Consider the following 15,226-nt stretch of genomic DNA (forward strand, 5'->3'; position numbering starts at 1 on the left):
AAGTTAAGGACCTTCTTGCAGGCTGGGAAAGGGTCCTTATGCCCCTTCCTCAAGGAGCCCAAGAGGTCCCTGGAAGACAAGGCTCTGAGTCCCAGACCAAGGAAATAGCATGTGCTTCGCAAGGTGGGTGGGCTTGGGCAAGCATCCCACACCTGGGGAAGGGCACATGCTCTGTGTGCCTTGAGCTCGTGACTTCTCTTCTGTCCACATTATACCTAACAGCCAAAGAAAAGTAGTCCAGATAGAAGCAAGAACATGAAAAGGCTAAAGCCACACAGGACAAGTGATCAACTGCCTGTTTGTGATTTATTCACATCTAGCACGGATCATGCAGTGTCTGCCTTTAACAAGATCTGGAAGCTGGGTCATAGCTAGTACATGAAACACTATATGTAAATGTTTTCAAAAAGTGCCCACGCTGAGCAACCAGTTTAGGAGGAGGCACCCCTTCCTTGGGGTTGATGGAGCTGAGGCTCTGGGTTTGGCACTGCCTGGACAAGGTCCCTGTGCATCTCCCACTGAGGCAACCTCAAGGCCTGGGAATTTTCTCAAGCTCATTGTTGCGAGTCTATTGCCTGAAGAAATGAAGAAAGGAGAGCAAGGGCCAGTCCTTTAGCAACTAACTGTGTGGACCAATATTTCCTCACACCAAACAGCCAGACCTGGCCACTGTGGATGGAGTCCTAGGGTGACTGTTTCAACCAGGCAGAACAAAGGAGGGAAGCCATTCCTAAAGAGGCTCCTGCTGCCCTGAGGAGGTCTTCGGAGTTAATTAATCAAGGAGGGATCAGTCCTTACTTCTGAAATGACTCTAGGACAGAAGGAACAGTGAGGAGCAGGTGACTTGTCAGGGTGGGTAGGGAGAATAAAATCAGTGACAGTAGTAACATTAAGGTACTAAGGTACTAATGTATATTCCAGACACTATTTTAAGTACTCACTCATATTAACTCATTCAATGTTTACTAAAATCCCAAAAGGTAGTGTGGTGGTTATAAAATATGGTTGCAAATTTTTTTTGATACTTCCCCCTTCAACATATGAGCAATATGCCTGTGCTTGTGTTCCAGGATACATGGAGTTAATGAGATGCTGAATCTTCTGTGCTTCGGTTCTGGGTTTTTTACCTTCCTTGTTTGAGGGTTTTCTGAAAATCTATTGGTGGACATCATCTTCCTTAGAGAGATTGAAAAGTTTGCAGATTTTATGAGCTCTTTTGGGTCCCAGTCGACAAGGCACGTAGTATCCTTAAGTCCAGGAATATCTCTCTCCTTTTTTTACAATAACCAAGTTGATGTGCAGAGGGGAGTGAGGGGAGGGGTGGGGCTGTGGGGACGGGAAGGATGGTAGAATGAGACAGACATTATTACCCTATATACATGTATGATTACCCTAGTGACTCAGCACCATGTACAGCCAGAGGAATGAGAAGTTGTGCTCCATTTGTGTACAATGTCAAAATGCATTCTGTCATGTATAACCAATTAGAACAAATTTAAAAATTGGTGTTAACAAAACAATAACCAGTTGAGAACACTCACATTGGCATCTATAACGCAACCTCAAACAGATTTACCCTTTTTCTCTCCAGTTTGCCTTGGTCTATAACAGGCATGCCCCTTGGTAGCAGGTGAACATGGCCATGGGTCAAGACACCCTTCTTCATAGGAAAACTTGTTTGTCATTCCCACAGGTTTCAGATCACATAATCCTTCCATTCTTCACCCAGCAATTCTTCGCCTCAGCAGCAACTTCTGTGGCGATAAGCTTCTCATAAAAAGTATGAGGTTGCATTCATTGCTCACTTCCAGAGTTTCTGGCAGCCTAGATATTCAGCTTCATCTTGGTGCAGCTGATCACTCATCTCACATCCACTTTTAATTGCAAGATTATTTCCTGACTTTTTGTTAAACTTTCACTTTTGGGACAAGCATTCATGGCAATCATTAAGAAAAAAAGAAAGGAAAGAAGGAAGGAGAGAAAGGAAGGAAGGAAAAAAAGAAAGGGAGAGAGATGGAAGGAAGAAGGAAAGAAGGAGGAGGGAGGGAGGTTGGTTTGTGGACAACCATGACAGTCATTGAGATTTATAACAGAAAAAGTGATTCTAATCGTGTAATCCTGAAGACCAGAGACAACAGCTTAAGGCCTCCAAGAAAACTCAGTCAAGGCACAACAGCCTAGCACATGATGCTAAGGACACATATATCTATACAAAAACCCTCAGAACTTTAAAACCCTTTCACATTCATGCTCTTACCTCCTCTTGCATTCAGCTCTCCAGGGCAGGTAGGATAGTCTCTCATTTTATAGGGTGAAGCAGCATCAGAATTGAGTGTGGCTGGGGTAGATGGTCCAGCTCACATGGCTTGCTGGGCCCCAAGCAAGCAGACTCAGGTTCCTGCCTCTCAGTAAACTTGGAGGGGCTCATCCCTGAGCTAAACTTTATGGTGATGCTGAGGGTGTATATATATATGGAGCTGCAGAATTGAGCCCAATGGAACATTCTGGAATTCCACTCCAGGAGTCACAGCTATGATGCATTTACGGGGCCAGCAATCCAGGCCTGGGGGTGGGTGGTGTCTCTGTCTTCCTGCTTGTCCCTTGGCCCTTGGGGTTATGTGCTTTATCACTCTGTTGTTACCTATGAAGGTGCAGGTGAAGGGGAAGTGTCCTGAGCCACAAGCCTAATAAAAGACATTTGCTGGAAGGGCCTGATCACATGAGTGGCAGCTCCTTGGTGGGATTCCTAGCTCTGTCTTATTAGTGCTGCTGCTCCACATCTCTAGTTCTCTGTTTCTTTATCCATAAATTGGGAATAAGTGTACCTATATCACAAGCCTGCAGAAAGATACAACAAATATCAGGCCTTTAGTGTAGGAAGAGCTTCATATATATAAGATTGTGTTAAATTTTTACCATCTGACACATAGCAGGTGCTTAAAAATATTTTTAATATCTGAATAAAATTAAGTAGATGAATGAACAAAAAGGAAAATTTGCGGTTTTATGTACCCATCAGACGTCTGTCATGAACCGCATGACCCTCAGGATGCTGCTACAAAATGGTCAGGGAAAAGGAGGAGGGGGAGAGCCACCACCATACCAGCACTCCCCCACCAAAGACAGTGGAAATTAAAAAGTAGGGCCAGATGAACAGTAGTACACAAGAGATGTAAATTTTGCAGAGAGGGATAATTTGTGGTGGGACATGTTTCAAATCTTTCCTAGGAAGTTTGAGCTCAAATGATATAGGTCCCAAAAAGAGAGAAGAATGTCAGGGAAAGGGAGAATTCAATGAGGGTCCTAACCACTAAAGCTGGGACCCTGTGAGAGGCTGGGAAGACATCCAGTGATCAGGCCTTGCTTCTGCCCAGAAGTGTGCACTCAGTGGTCCCTTTCTTCTATGCTGTGTGAGTGCACCAGCCAGTGGCCAATAGGCAGCCTCCTAGGAAGGGATGGGGGCGGGTACAGAAAGCTGCCAGAGGCTTGGCTGCATTGGGACCATCAGACCCCAGGGAGGTGGGGTAACTAATGGAGCATCAAGGGTCAGCTCAGGAGCTGTGCGCCACTGGAGGAGATATGAGGAAGCTGGGGGTATATAGAATCCATTTTCCTCACAAATGAAAATTTCAAATAAAATGAGATCTAAAAGCCCAGCCAGCCAGTCTGGTGAAGTGTAGGGAGGTCTTCAAAAAGCTTCTCTATGCTGCCCCCTGGTGGCATTTGACTACAGTGACCATTGTTTCTCAAAATTCAGGTGTTCTTTCACCCATCCATCCACACAACCCTTCCTTCTTTTCACTCAAAAACACTCGAAGTACTCTGCTAGTTGTGGAGGATGCCATGCAAATAGAATATTGTCTGTCCTTAAGGCACACTTACAATATAGATAAATATAAGACTACAAAGCTAATATTCCAAAGTGTTTGGATGAAGTGTCCTGGCAGGTAGGAAGAGATCATACCTTACTCCTGGGGAATTCAGAGCAGGATGCAGAGGACCTGGTCATTCAACAGACAACTGAGTAACAAGCAGAAATGAATTGGGAAATGTCAGCCTCCAAAGGTGGGGGTGGGTACAAATACCAGCAGCACTTCATGGCCATGAAAATTGCTAGAAGGGCAGTGTAGGCCCAGGCAAGATGAGGAAGAGACTCACACCCAACCCAGTTTGCCTCCTCTTTTCCAGGTCTGTGGGGCTACTGACAGGCATGGGCACCTGGGACTGTGAAACAGGGCTACTCTGGTGCATTGCCCTTATTCTGCTCCCTGAATTTTTCTGAGGTAGGAGCCTGTTGGGAGAAGTTTCTCAACTCCCATCCCAAGTGGGATTTCATCTGGGGCAAGACCAAAATGCAATGCTTTTTTCTCTCCCTTGTGTTACTGGTGATGGCACCCAGGAGAACTCTACAACTGAAGTTACAGTTCCCCAGCCATATTTATTCTTTTAAAATTTTGAGTCTTGCTAAGTTGCCTAGACTGTCCTTGAACTTCCAATCCTTCTGCCTCAATCTCCCAAGTTACTGAGATTACAGGCATGTACCACCAGGCCCATCAAAAATAAATGCCTTAAAAAAATTCCTTGTCCCTGTGATTTTTCTGGGATACCTGATTATTATTATTTTTGTGGTGCTGGGGATCAATCCTAAAACCTCACACATGCTAGACAAGCACTCTACTGCTGAACTATATCCCCAGTCCTTGAATTCATAGAGGCACTTCAATGGGTCCTCAAAAACTAGGGATTCCACAGACCTTTGAAAAGGCCTCAGGGGAAACAGAAGGTTGAATCCTAAAGGGAGAGGAGGTAACAAATCAGAGCCAAACTGCTGTGTCCCAACAGAGGCCCTGTCTTCTCCATGAGCCTGCTACATCTCTGAAGTGTGTGTCAGCTCTTCCTTCCACAGATGGAGAAAGGGACCCCCGTCCATGTCTGCGGCATGATGCCGACCTGAATGAGCAGTGTCATGGGAAGAGGGGCCAGATGATGCTTGGAGCAGTGGTCTGGACTCAGGACAAGTGACACCCAAATGAGGGGACCGGGCTTCCTGCTGTTGGTGACAGCCTGAATGATAGTTCTTTGAATATTTAAGGATGAAAGCATCCTGGAAAGGGGACGGTGAGACATGGGTCTGTGGTCTTTCTTCATGCGCACACGCGCGCACACACACACACACAATAACGTAGAAGTGTGGTGTGGGGGTGTCTATGATACTTGTGGACTGTCCTTTTGAATTGCAGCCTGGGTCCTGCCTTCCTAAGGTGCAAAGGTGACACTAGCTTCCCCAGCCCCCTTGCAGCAAGGCTTGTGCCCTGAACTTAGCAATTAGACACACTGCAACAGATTTGGCTTCACAGGAGAGGATATGAGGAAGCTAGAGTGTACAGAATCCATTTTTAGGCAGGGGTTTAAGGCACAACCATGAAGCTTCTGGCACCCAGGGCCCAGCACCAATGGTGCAGCAGTGCATGGTGTCTGTGGGGACACAAGAGTGGGTGTACCCTGGAGCCTCCCTAGCGTGTGGACACTTCCAGGCTGGGACATCTCTGAGACCAATTCTTGGGACCAATTCTTGGACAGCAGGTGAATTACATAATGCCCTTTTCTGTTTAATCCAGGGCGTGTGTGTGTGTGTGTGTGTGTGTGTGTGTGTGTGTGTGTGTGTGTGAGTTCTAATGTCTTGCTCAGCCTCAGGACCCTCCAATGACTTTATCAGACTCCTGACTTCCTGGCCCAGCAACAGCCTTGACTGAATGTGTCCTGAGTGCACATGCAGCAGCCCATGCAGCAGCCCATGCAGCAGCCAGGCTGAGGTCTGGCTAACTTCCTCCTAGTTTACTTTCCCTCTCTCAAACTGCATTGCAAAATCTGTCATATCTGTCCTGCCAACCACTTTATCTCCCCTTTTCCCTCTCTCTCAATTTCTGACGTTCCTAATGATTGCTAACAAAGCAGTCCTGTTTTCCCTTGGGTCAAGTGTCACCAGCATCACCTGCCATTTAGTGTGTGTGTGTGTGTGTGTGTGTGTGTGTATACCCAGGCATGCATGCATGACAGAGAGGAAGGGAGAAAGGCATGGGGTTGGTGACTCCTCTGTCATAAATTCTGGAATCTTGATTCCCGGATAAACTCACTAACAGTGCCTTCTCTTTCCTCATAGCTTGTGTTGTAGGAACTTATTTGCCTATTTTCTATATTTTTAAACAAGGAGATCTTTTTCATTTTCTTTCTTTGGGAGAAGATGAAATTATTTTAGAATAGGTAGCATTTATTGACCATTCGCTATGTGACAAGTGCTCAGACTGACCCATGTGCGTCCCACCACAATCCTGTGTAGGAGGCGAGCATCCTTATTATTGCCCTCATTTTACAGGTGAGAAAACTGAGGTTGGAAAGCACCATTGTCAGGAGTCTTGCTTACAATTAACAGGAATCTGACTCAAATAAAATGAAAAAGAATAAGGGGCAGAAGGGAAAAGGAGAGGAAAAGAAAGGGAAAAAAGATGTACTGGCTCAGTAAGTAACAAGTCCAGGAGGCAGTCCTACTTTAGGCACCTGGGCCCAGGTTCCAAACAACTTGGCTGGACAACTGTCTTCATCTTCTGACCCTTTTCTCTGATTGGTTTTGTGTCAGGCAGTCCACCCTTCCCCTAGTGGAAGTGAAGAGGCCACAGTGACTCTTGCCTACTTCCTGCCAACTCAGCAAACTCTTTGCTACACTCTTGGCAAAATTCCCAAGCATGGCCCTTGATGACAAGGCTGAAGTCAAACAGTTGTCTGGAATCTGGAATGGGACTGAGGGAGGTTCCACAGAGAAAAGTCTGAGTGCTGAGACCAAAAGACAGGGCAAGGGATTCAGGATGGGCTAAAGCAACAAGGGGCCACACCAAGAGATGAAGCAGCCCAGGGAGTGAGCTTCCCAAACCTGAAGTCAGGTGTCACTTCAGGGTCTGCTGTGACTCCATCTGGAGGTCCAAGAATGACCCAGGAGATCTGGCTCTTGCCAGAAGGAAAAGAAGAAGACCTTACAGCCTTAACCACTCAGACCCTCACTTTTTCTCATTTGAAAATAGCAATAATACCTGTCCAATCTCATTCACTGAGTTGTTGTAGAAATCAAATTAGACCTTGAATTAAAAAGCACTTTGAAGATTCAAATATAAGGTTTTATATTATTTCTCTGCATACTTTCCATTTTGCTTTTTGAAATCAGCTTAAAATTTTCTACATTTTCCCCAATACTCTTTCACGTTTTCCTTTTCAAAACTAACTACAAAAGCAATATATACCATAGGCAACTTAAAATATATAAAGAAAAAACTCAAATAAAAGAAAAATCACTCATATTCTACCATTCTGAGATAAATATCGGAATTTCAGAACTGTGATTTTTTTTTTCCTCTCCTTTGGTAATGGTGGTTGTGTGTATGTTTTTAATAAAAACAGTAATATAATACTCTTAAAACATGCCTTTTCTCTACAAGTAATGCAACATTACTTATAATGCAACATTTTATGTGGCATCAAATATTTTTCTGTAACATCAATTCAATGGCAGAACAGTCTCCCATTGTTTAACAAAACTCCTCTTATTAGACATTGGAATCTTTCCCTATTGGCACAGAGCACACATTTCAGCCATAATGGCAGTGACAATCCAACAAGGGCTACTTGCATGCACCTCACTTATCTGTCTTCCTTAATTACACTTCTTTAAGAGTATATATCCAACTACTGTACATTTTTTTTTAACCCATATCAGCCACCATTACAGTGGTGCCTTCTCTGGACACATAAGGGAGTCTCAACACTTTTAATCATGGAGATGTTTTTTAAAGTCTTGAAGCTAGGCAGTTTAAGGTATTTTAAGTGTCCTTAAAGAAATGTTTTGTCTAGGTTGATGTCACTGATCAAATATTTACCTTATTTATGACCACATTCCTGAGGTCTGCTTTACAGTCTTGTCTGCACCCATGTTTGTTTAAAGGTTGAATCATACTTCTTGTTCCTCAATGATTCTACTGGAAATTTTAAGAAGCCAGGCATTTCTTAAGACACAAATGGTCAAATTATTGTTTCTTAGAGACCCTCACTTATTTGCTCTAAAATTATCTGTTGATGACCTACCGTGTTCCAGAGGAAGTCCATGGATTAGAGAAGGGAACCTACCTTCTCTGTAAGGAACTCACAGTCTGTTGGGGGAGAGAGGAGAGAGTGACAGGCCAGTGAAAGACGATTAGAATTCCATGAGAAAAGGGCAACGGAAGGCATGAGGCCACGAAACCCGAGGAGCTCCTTCTCCTTCCCTGCCACATCTCTAACCAGGCTTCCTAGTCTGATGGAGGAGCAGCTGGAAATGAGATTGGAGGTGGTGGTGGGGATTCCCATCCAGTAGCCATTCCCAAGCACCTTCTTTCATGACCTCTATAGGTGGCCCTGTGTGGCACATGGTATAAGGTGCTCACCAAGCTGTTTCCTTTCCTGGGAAGCTTGCTCTTCCCAGCCACCTTTGCAGTAGGTGGGGTCATGGAACTGAGTTCTGACCAATAGGAACATGAACAGAGATGTGTCACTTCTGGTCCGGAATGCACCACTTTCATTTCTCTTCCCCTAGGAGGTCACATGTTCAGATGGCCTAACTACAAGTTGACAGAGGGCCACCAGCCCACAAGACTGTGAGGCAAGCAAGAAATAAACCTATATTGTGTTAAGTCTGGCTCATTCTAATATATCACCTATGTAGTTCTAGTCAATGAGATACAAGGGACACGTACTGTGGAATTTCTATATAGATATTCCAATTTCTAGTAAATGGACTTTCTATTAGAAAGGTAGAAGTTTTAACAGTACTCATTCATTACCCTGGTTAGCTGCCTTCTTCTGGGTTCTGAAGACAAATCTTATTAGATTGTGCTGTTTGGAACTGTAGCAGCCCTGATGTAAGCAAGAGGAAAGGACCAACAGAATTAAGAGACGAGCACCCAGAGCCCTAATGCTGTGAAACTGCTAATCAAAACTAGGATTGTCTGATCTCCTATTTCTTTAAAAAATGTTCTGATGGTATGAGTCTTTTCTGTTATTTGCATTTGAATACATCTGCACTGATACTAGTTGCAAATTAGGATAAAGTATGTGGTTTCAAGAAAAAAAGAAAAGAATGGGCCAATAAAATGAATGGAGGTTCCTGGGAGCAGATAATGTCACTCTCTTCTCTCACATTGTCTCCACCCTCATCCACACAACAGTCATTGCTGAAAAATAAAAATAATCCTGGACAATATTGCCCATCTGCATTGTACTCTCCCATGTTTTCTGGCTTTACATTGATGGAAGAATGGTCATATACTGTAGGGTAATAGCTCAGTCCCTAGATGCAGATACACCTAGGTTCACATACTAACTCTGCCACTATTTTTTGCTTATGGTACTTTGAGCAAGTGACTTAAGTTCTCTAAACACAGCTTTCTCATCTGCATAATAGAACAATTATAGAAACTCCAATATAGCATACCAGGAGAATAAAATGGCACGAACCATATGAAGTGTTTAACATATCATTTTAGACTCTAAAAACAATATGCTAAAAACAATACCCCTGAAATAAAACTGCATTGGCTTTTCAAAACATCCTAGGATGACAGCTGGGATAGGCACTACTATTCCAATTTGGAGGTTCAGGAAACTGAAGTTAAGAGGGTTAAGTGACGTGTTCAAAGTCACTCAGGTAGGTGGTTCTCATGTACAAGTTCTCTCCACAGAATGGGCATCCCTGATGTTGCCAAAGTTGTAAAACAAAAGAACATTTAAAAATTAAGTGCTTCCCTTTTGATCTGCAATATATAGAATCATTATCATGATGTTTGCTCTTTTAAGGGAAGAAATTATTACTATAGTATGTATCCCACACACGTTTAAATTGATTTAACAGATTTAAATTGTATTTAACTAAATTTGTACTGATAATAATATAATATGCAAGGTTTTTTCTTAATCCTCCATTATTCACTTCCCCTAAAGACCTCCACTTTATAAACATCAAGTGCATACTGTTATCACCCATGCAAGGTGACATGTTGTGTTCTGCATAATTTGGGATTCAGACAGCATGTGGCTTTTTTTTCCCGTTTTTTCTTCCTCATGGAAACCTTTATTTATTATTTCCTCTGATAGTTTAGCATTCAAAAGTTTGCTTTTTGCATCTTTGAGGATAACTGGCTCTCGAGATCAAGTTACCAGGATATGGGAGAATGTCTTTCACCAGATCAGAATCTGGACTGGTGCTAGTTCCCTTCCCTTATGACCTCAGACTTTGTCATCAGAAAGTGACCTGTATAACACAGGATAGAAGATAAAGAAGAAAACTTTTCTATTAAAAAGCTTCACTTAATTATTCACTTGTAGCATAATCAGGAACAAACATGATTTATACTTGCATTATCTTGATTGCAACATCTGTCCTCTCTCAGCCTTGGGGTGACTTCTGATGGAGCCCTTACCTCCCTGTGCTGTCACTGACCTGGACTTGGCTCTGCTGAAGACAGGCTCTGGTCTACTCTTTGTCACCAAAGCCTACACGGCACCTTGCCTGCTGTAGATGGGTTAAATATTTGCTGAATCAAGTGATGAGATCAGTGTGTGGTATATTCTCTGAAATGGGCGAGATTTCTTCAGGAAATGTGTTAGTCAATTTCAGTCACTAGAACAAACACCTAAGATAATCAACTTAAAGAGGTTTATTTTGGCTCAGTTTCAGAGGTTTCAGCTCATGAATCCACGGGTCCCTGCTTTGGGCCTCATGGTGGGGAGTGTGTGGTGGAACAAAGCCATTCACCTTGAGGTTGAGAAGTGAAAAAAGGAAAAGAGACAGGGAGAGAGAGAGTGAGACACACACACACACCCCAGGGTCCTGCAATACCTTCAAGGGCAGGCCTTCAGTGAGCCAAAGACCTCCCACTAGGTTCCACCTTCGAAAAGTACCACACCTCTAAATAGTGCCACTCTGGGAAACAAGCTTTTATCACACAGGCCATTAGGGGTGCTCCAGATCCAAACTGTAGCAGGGAATTTACCTGTAACACCTGTTAAAACATTTTAGTGGGAGCTATGCCGATCTTGGGGTAAAATCAAGATAGTGAGCCTAGCAGACCATTTCCAGATACTGACTCATTCTTTGTGACCCATGCTATTCCTTCTCTGGTTGCTTGGTGTGGGTGACACTAATGCATTTGACTCTTTCTGAGAGCTCCTACCTGCTTCTGGCCATGGAACACTCCCCAGGGTTTAATCCTCTCTGCATTCTATGCAAATCTTTGCTTGGTTCTGATGTCTCATCTTGTTTGAGTGTTACCACTAGACTGGCAGATAGTAGACCCCCTGGATGCCAACCTAACGTTTCCTATGCAACCATTCAAATTCAAAATATTATTAGACTCTAAAGGAGAGAGCACAGGATAGCAGATAAAGAAGAAGAAAAGAGAACCAGGCCATAAACCACTAGATTTGCCTTAGGAAAAGAAAGCACTGGGGATCTTGGAAAAAGATTTTGCTGGAATAATGGCATAGAAGCCAGGATGGAAGGGGCTCTAACAACCAGTCTTGGAGAGCTTGGGCCTCTCTCTCTCTCTCCTGCAAACCCATTATGTAATGGGGTGGAGGGGGGAGTCCTTCCCCTCTCTGGGAGCCCTTTGTATCAGTAAGTCAGGGTTGGATTACATCAGAGCTTCTCAAGCTTCAGTAATGCACCAGAATGCCCTAGAGAGCTTGTTAAAAATACATACCCTCCCACATACTCTGATGTAGGAGATGTGGAGGAGGCCAAGCGATCCACATTTCTAATAAGTTCCGAGGTGAGAGGATTTCCTGGACCAAAAACATGGAATAGAATGTCTTGCAGTTAGTTGCCTCCTATCCCTGACACTCCCTGTGTTATTGGCCTGGAGAAGACAACCAGGAAATGTGAGCAGGTAGCCAGCTCTCAGACTGAGAAGCATAGCCATTAAAGCAGCCAGATGGCAGGTGGAAGGGAAAGGTCAGGGAGGGTCAAATTCACTGTGTCACCCAGACAACACCTGTTCAACTGAACTGGATGTGGGGAAACCTCATGAAGGAGGGGACTGGGGCCCCTTCCTAGGTTTCCGCCCCATCTTAGTAACCTCATCTTAGGCTGAGTGAGTCACACTTTCTTTTGTTCCAGTCTGATGCTCCAAACAAAGGCCACAAACTGGAAATGCTGTAGCCCACACTGCTAAAATTTTATTAGTTTCTGACATTAAAAAATTGGGGATTTCACATTTAAAATTCCAGATGCTGATCAACACTGGCCTTTCCAGCCTCCACAGCCAGCACCAGCCTGATTACCTGCCAGGCTCCCATCAGAGAGGGCTTTTGATGTGCTCATCCTCCAACTCTAGAATTTACTCTGGGATAAGCCAAGAACAGCAGAGAACTGGGTATGACCTGCCCGAGGGCTAGGGAGTAACCTCCAGTTCGGAGGTTTTTCACGTACATGGAAAGATATTAAGAAATCAACAGTGTGGAACTCAGTGCTGTGTTTATGACAAAGTTGAGGTTAGAGACCATGACGTGGTTTCCTCCCTGTGGAGGCACTTGGAGAGATGAGTTTCTTTAGTCTCTGGAAAGTGTAGTCTGATAGTATTCAACAAGATAAGTATTACCTACCTTGTGACCCAGCATTCCACTTTTAAGTACTTCCCTAATAAATATGAAAACATCAGCCCACAAAAATACTTGATTAAGGCTCTAGGGATGTTGCTCGTGGCAGACTGTGTGTCTAGCATGAGCAAGGTCCTGGGTTCTACCCTCCACATTGCAAACAACAACAAAAACCTTGTGCAAGAAACAATACAAATCCCCTTCAAAAGAATAGGAAACCAATTATGTTGTATTCATACAGTGGAATAGCTATCATTCAGCTATTAAAAAAGAATGAATTAAAAAAGAATGAATACATGCAGCATGGAAGAGTCTCAAAGCACTGATGTGTCAAAGAAGTCAAACACCAATTATATAATCCCATTTATAGGAATTTCAAGAACATGCAAAATCAATCTATGATAATAGAAATCAGACTGCCTCTGGGAGGAGACGCTGGACTGGAAAAAAGATTAAAGAAACTTTGAGGGATAGTGATAGAAATAGTATATAACTTAATTAGTTGATGCTTACAAAGATTTCTGTATTTGCTAAAACTCACCAATTTGTACATTTTGCTAAGTACAGAATATTCTTTAAAAACAAAATAGCAGCTGGGCACGGTGGTGCATGCCTATAATCCCAGTGGTTTGGGAGGCTGAGGTGGAAGGATTGCCAGTTCAAAACTAGCCTCAGCAACTTACTGAGGTCTAAGCAACTCAGTGAGACCCTGTCTCTAAATAAAATACAAAATAGGGCCGGGAATGTGGCTCAGTGGTTGAGTGTCCCTGAGTTCAATCCCTGGTACCCTCACCAAAGAACAAACAAACAAAAAACCAGCAGAGAGGAGAGAAATAATCCTGGTATAGCAGCCCCAGTATGGGAGTGTGGGGGTGGAGAGCAGTGTAACAATGAGAGGGTGGACTCTCCTCAGTGGGGATGCACTGAGCTGACGTTCTGTCCCTTCTTTACCATTCATTATGATGACGGTGACAAACTGTTTAATCTCTGTATGACTTAGTTTTCTCATCTGAAAAAGTGAGCTGCTACCAGTACTTACTTCAGAGTTGTAACAAAGAGCTGGGTATAGGTAAATTAAGCATCAAGCAGTTTCTGGCACACAGTTTATAGTCCTCCAGATCCAAACAAGGCCTAATGGTAGGTGGTTATCTGCCATGAGAAAAGATGGGCAGTGAAGGAAGGACCTCGAGGACTTTCAGGTCTCAGAAATACCCTTTATTGATCCTTACTTCAATAACATGATCCAAGAAAGAAATAATGGTCCTACTCTAAACTGTCTACTAATCAAAAATGTGTAAAAACCCATATACTAGGAGTGCTTCAAAGGAGAAATAGTCTATTTTCTTGAGTTTTTTTCCAAAGTACTTTATATTTATATTTATTCTGGTGCCCAGATGGTGGTGGTTAAAGTCCTCTGGTAAATCGCAGAGTGAGCATACTGGAAACAAACTCCAGAAGATCACCTTGTATCTCTAGGAGTCAGACTCAGGGTCGTCAGGCTGCAGCTTCCATTATATTTAAGTCCTGGCCAGGTGCCCAAGAGACATATCCTTGATCCTTACAGGCGTGATCATGGGCCTGGGCCCTGCTGACTCCACCCCCCACTGAAAGACAAGACAATCAAGGACCTAGGAATCAGACCAGAGACCCTGCACCTAATAGAAGAAAAAGTAGGTCCAAATCTTCATCATGCTGGCTTAGGACCTGACTTCCTTAACATGACCCCCAAAGCATAAGAAATAAAAGTAAGAATCAATAAATGAGATGAATTCAAACTAAAAAGCTTTTTCTCACCAAAGGAAACAATCAACAATGTGAAGACAGAGCCTACAGAGTGGGAGAAAATCTTTGCCACTCATACTTCAGATAAAGCACTAATCTCCAGAATTTATAAAGAACTCAAAAAACTTTACATCAAGAATACAAATAACCCAATCAATATATGGGCTAAAGAAATGAGCAGACACTTCACTGAAGAAGATCAACAAGCAATCAACACATATATGAAAAAGTGTTCAACATCTCTAGTAATAAGAGAAATGCAAATCAAAACTACCCTAAGATTCCATCTCACCCCAATTAAAATGGCTATTATCAAAAATACAAACAACAATGGATGTTGGCGAGGATGTGGGGGAAAAGGTACACTCATACATTGCTGGTGGGGTTGCAAATTAGTGCAGCCACTCTGGAAAACAGTATGGAGATTCTTTAGAAAACTTACAATGGAACCACCATTTGACCCAGTTATCCCACTCCTCGGTTTATACCTCAAGGACTTAAAATCGGCAAACTACAGTGACACAGCCACATCAATGTTTATAGCAGCTCAATTCACAATAGCTAGATTGTGGAACCAACCTAGATGCCCTTCAAAAGATAAATGGATCAAGAAACTGTGGCATATACACACAATGGAATACTATTCAGTCATAAAGAAGGATAAAAGTATGGCATTTGCAGGTAAATGGATGGAATTGGAGAATATCATGCTAAGTGAAATAAGCCAATCCCCAAAAAATCAAAGGCTAAATGATTTCTCTGATAAGTGAAT

Source organism: Sciurus vulgaris, assembly GCF_902686455.1.
Source record: "Sciurus vulgaris genome assembly, chromosome: 4".
NCBI classification, from domain to species: Eukaryota; Metazoa; Chordata; class Mammalia; order Rodentia; family Sciuridae; genus Sciurus; species Sciurus vulgaris.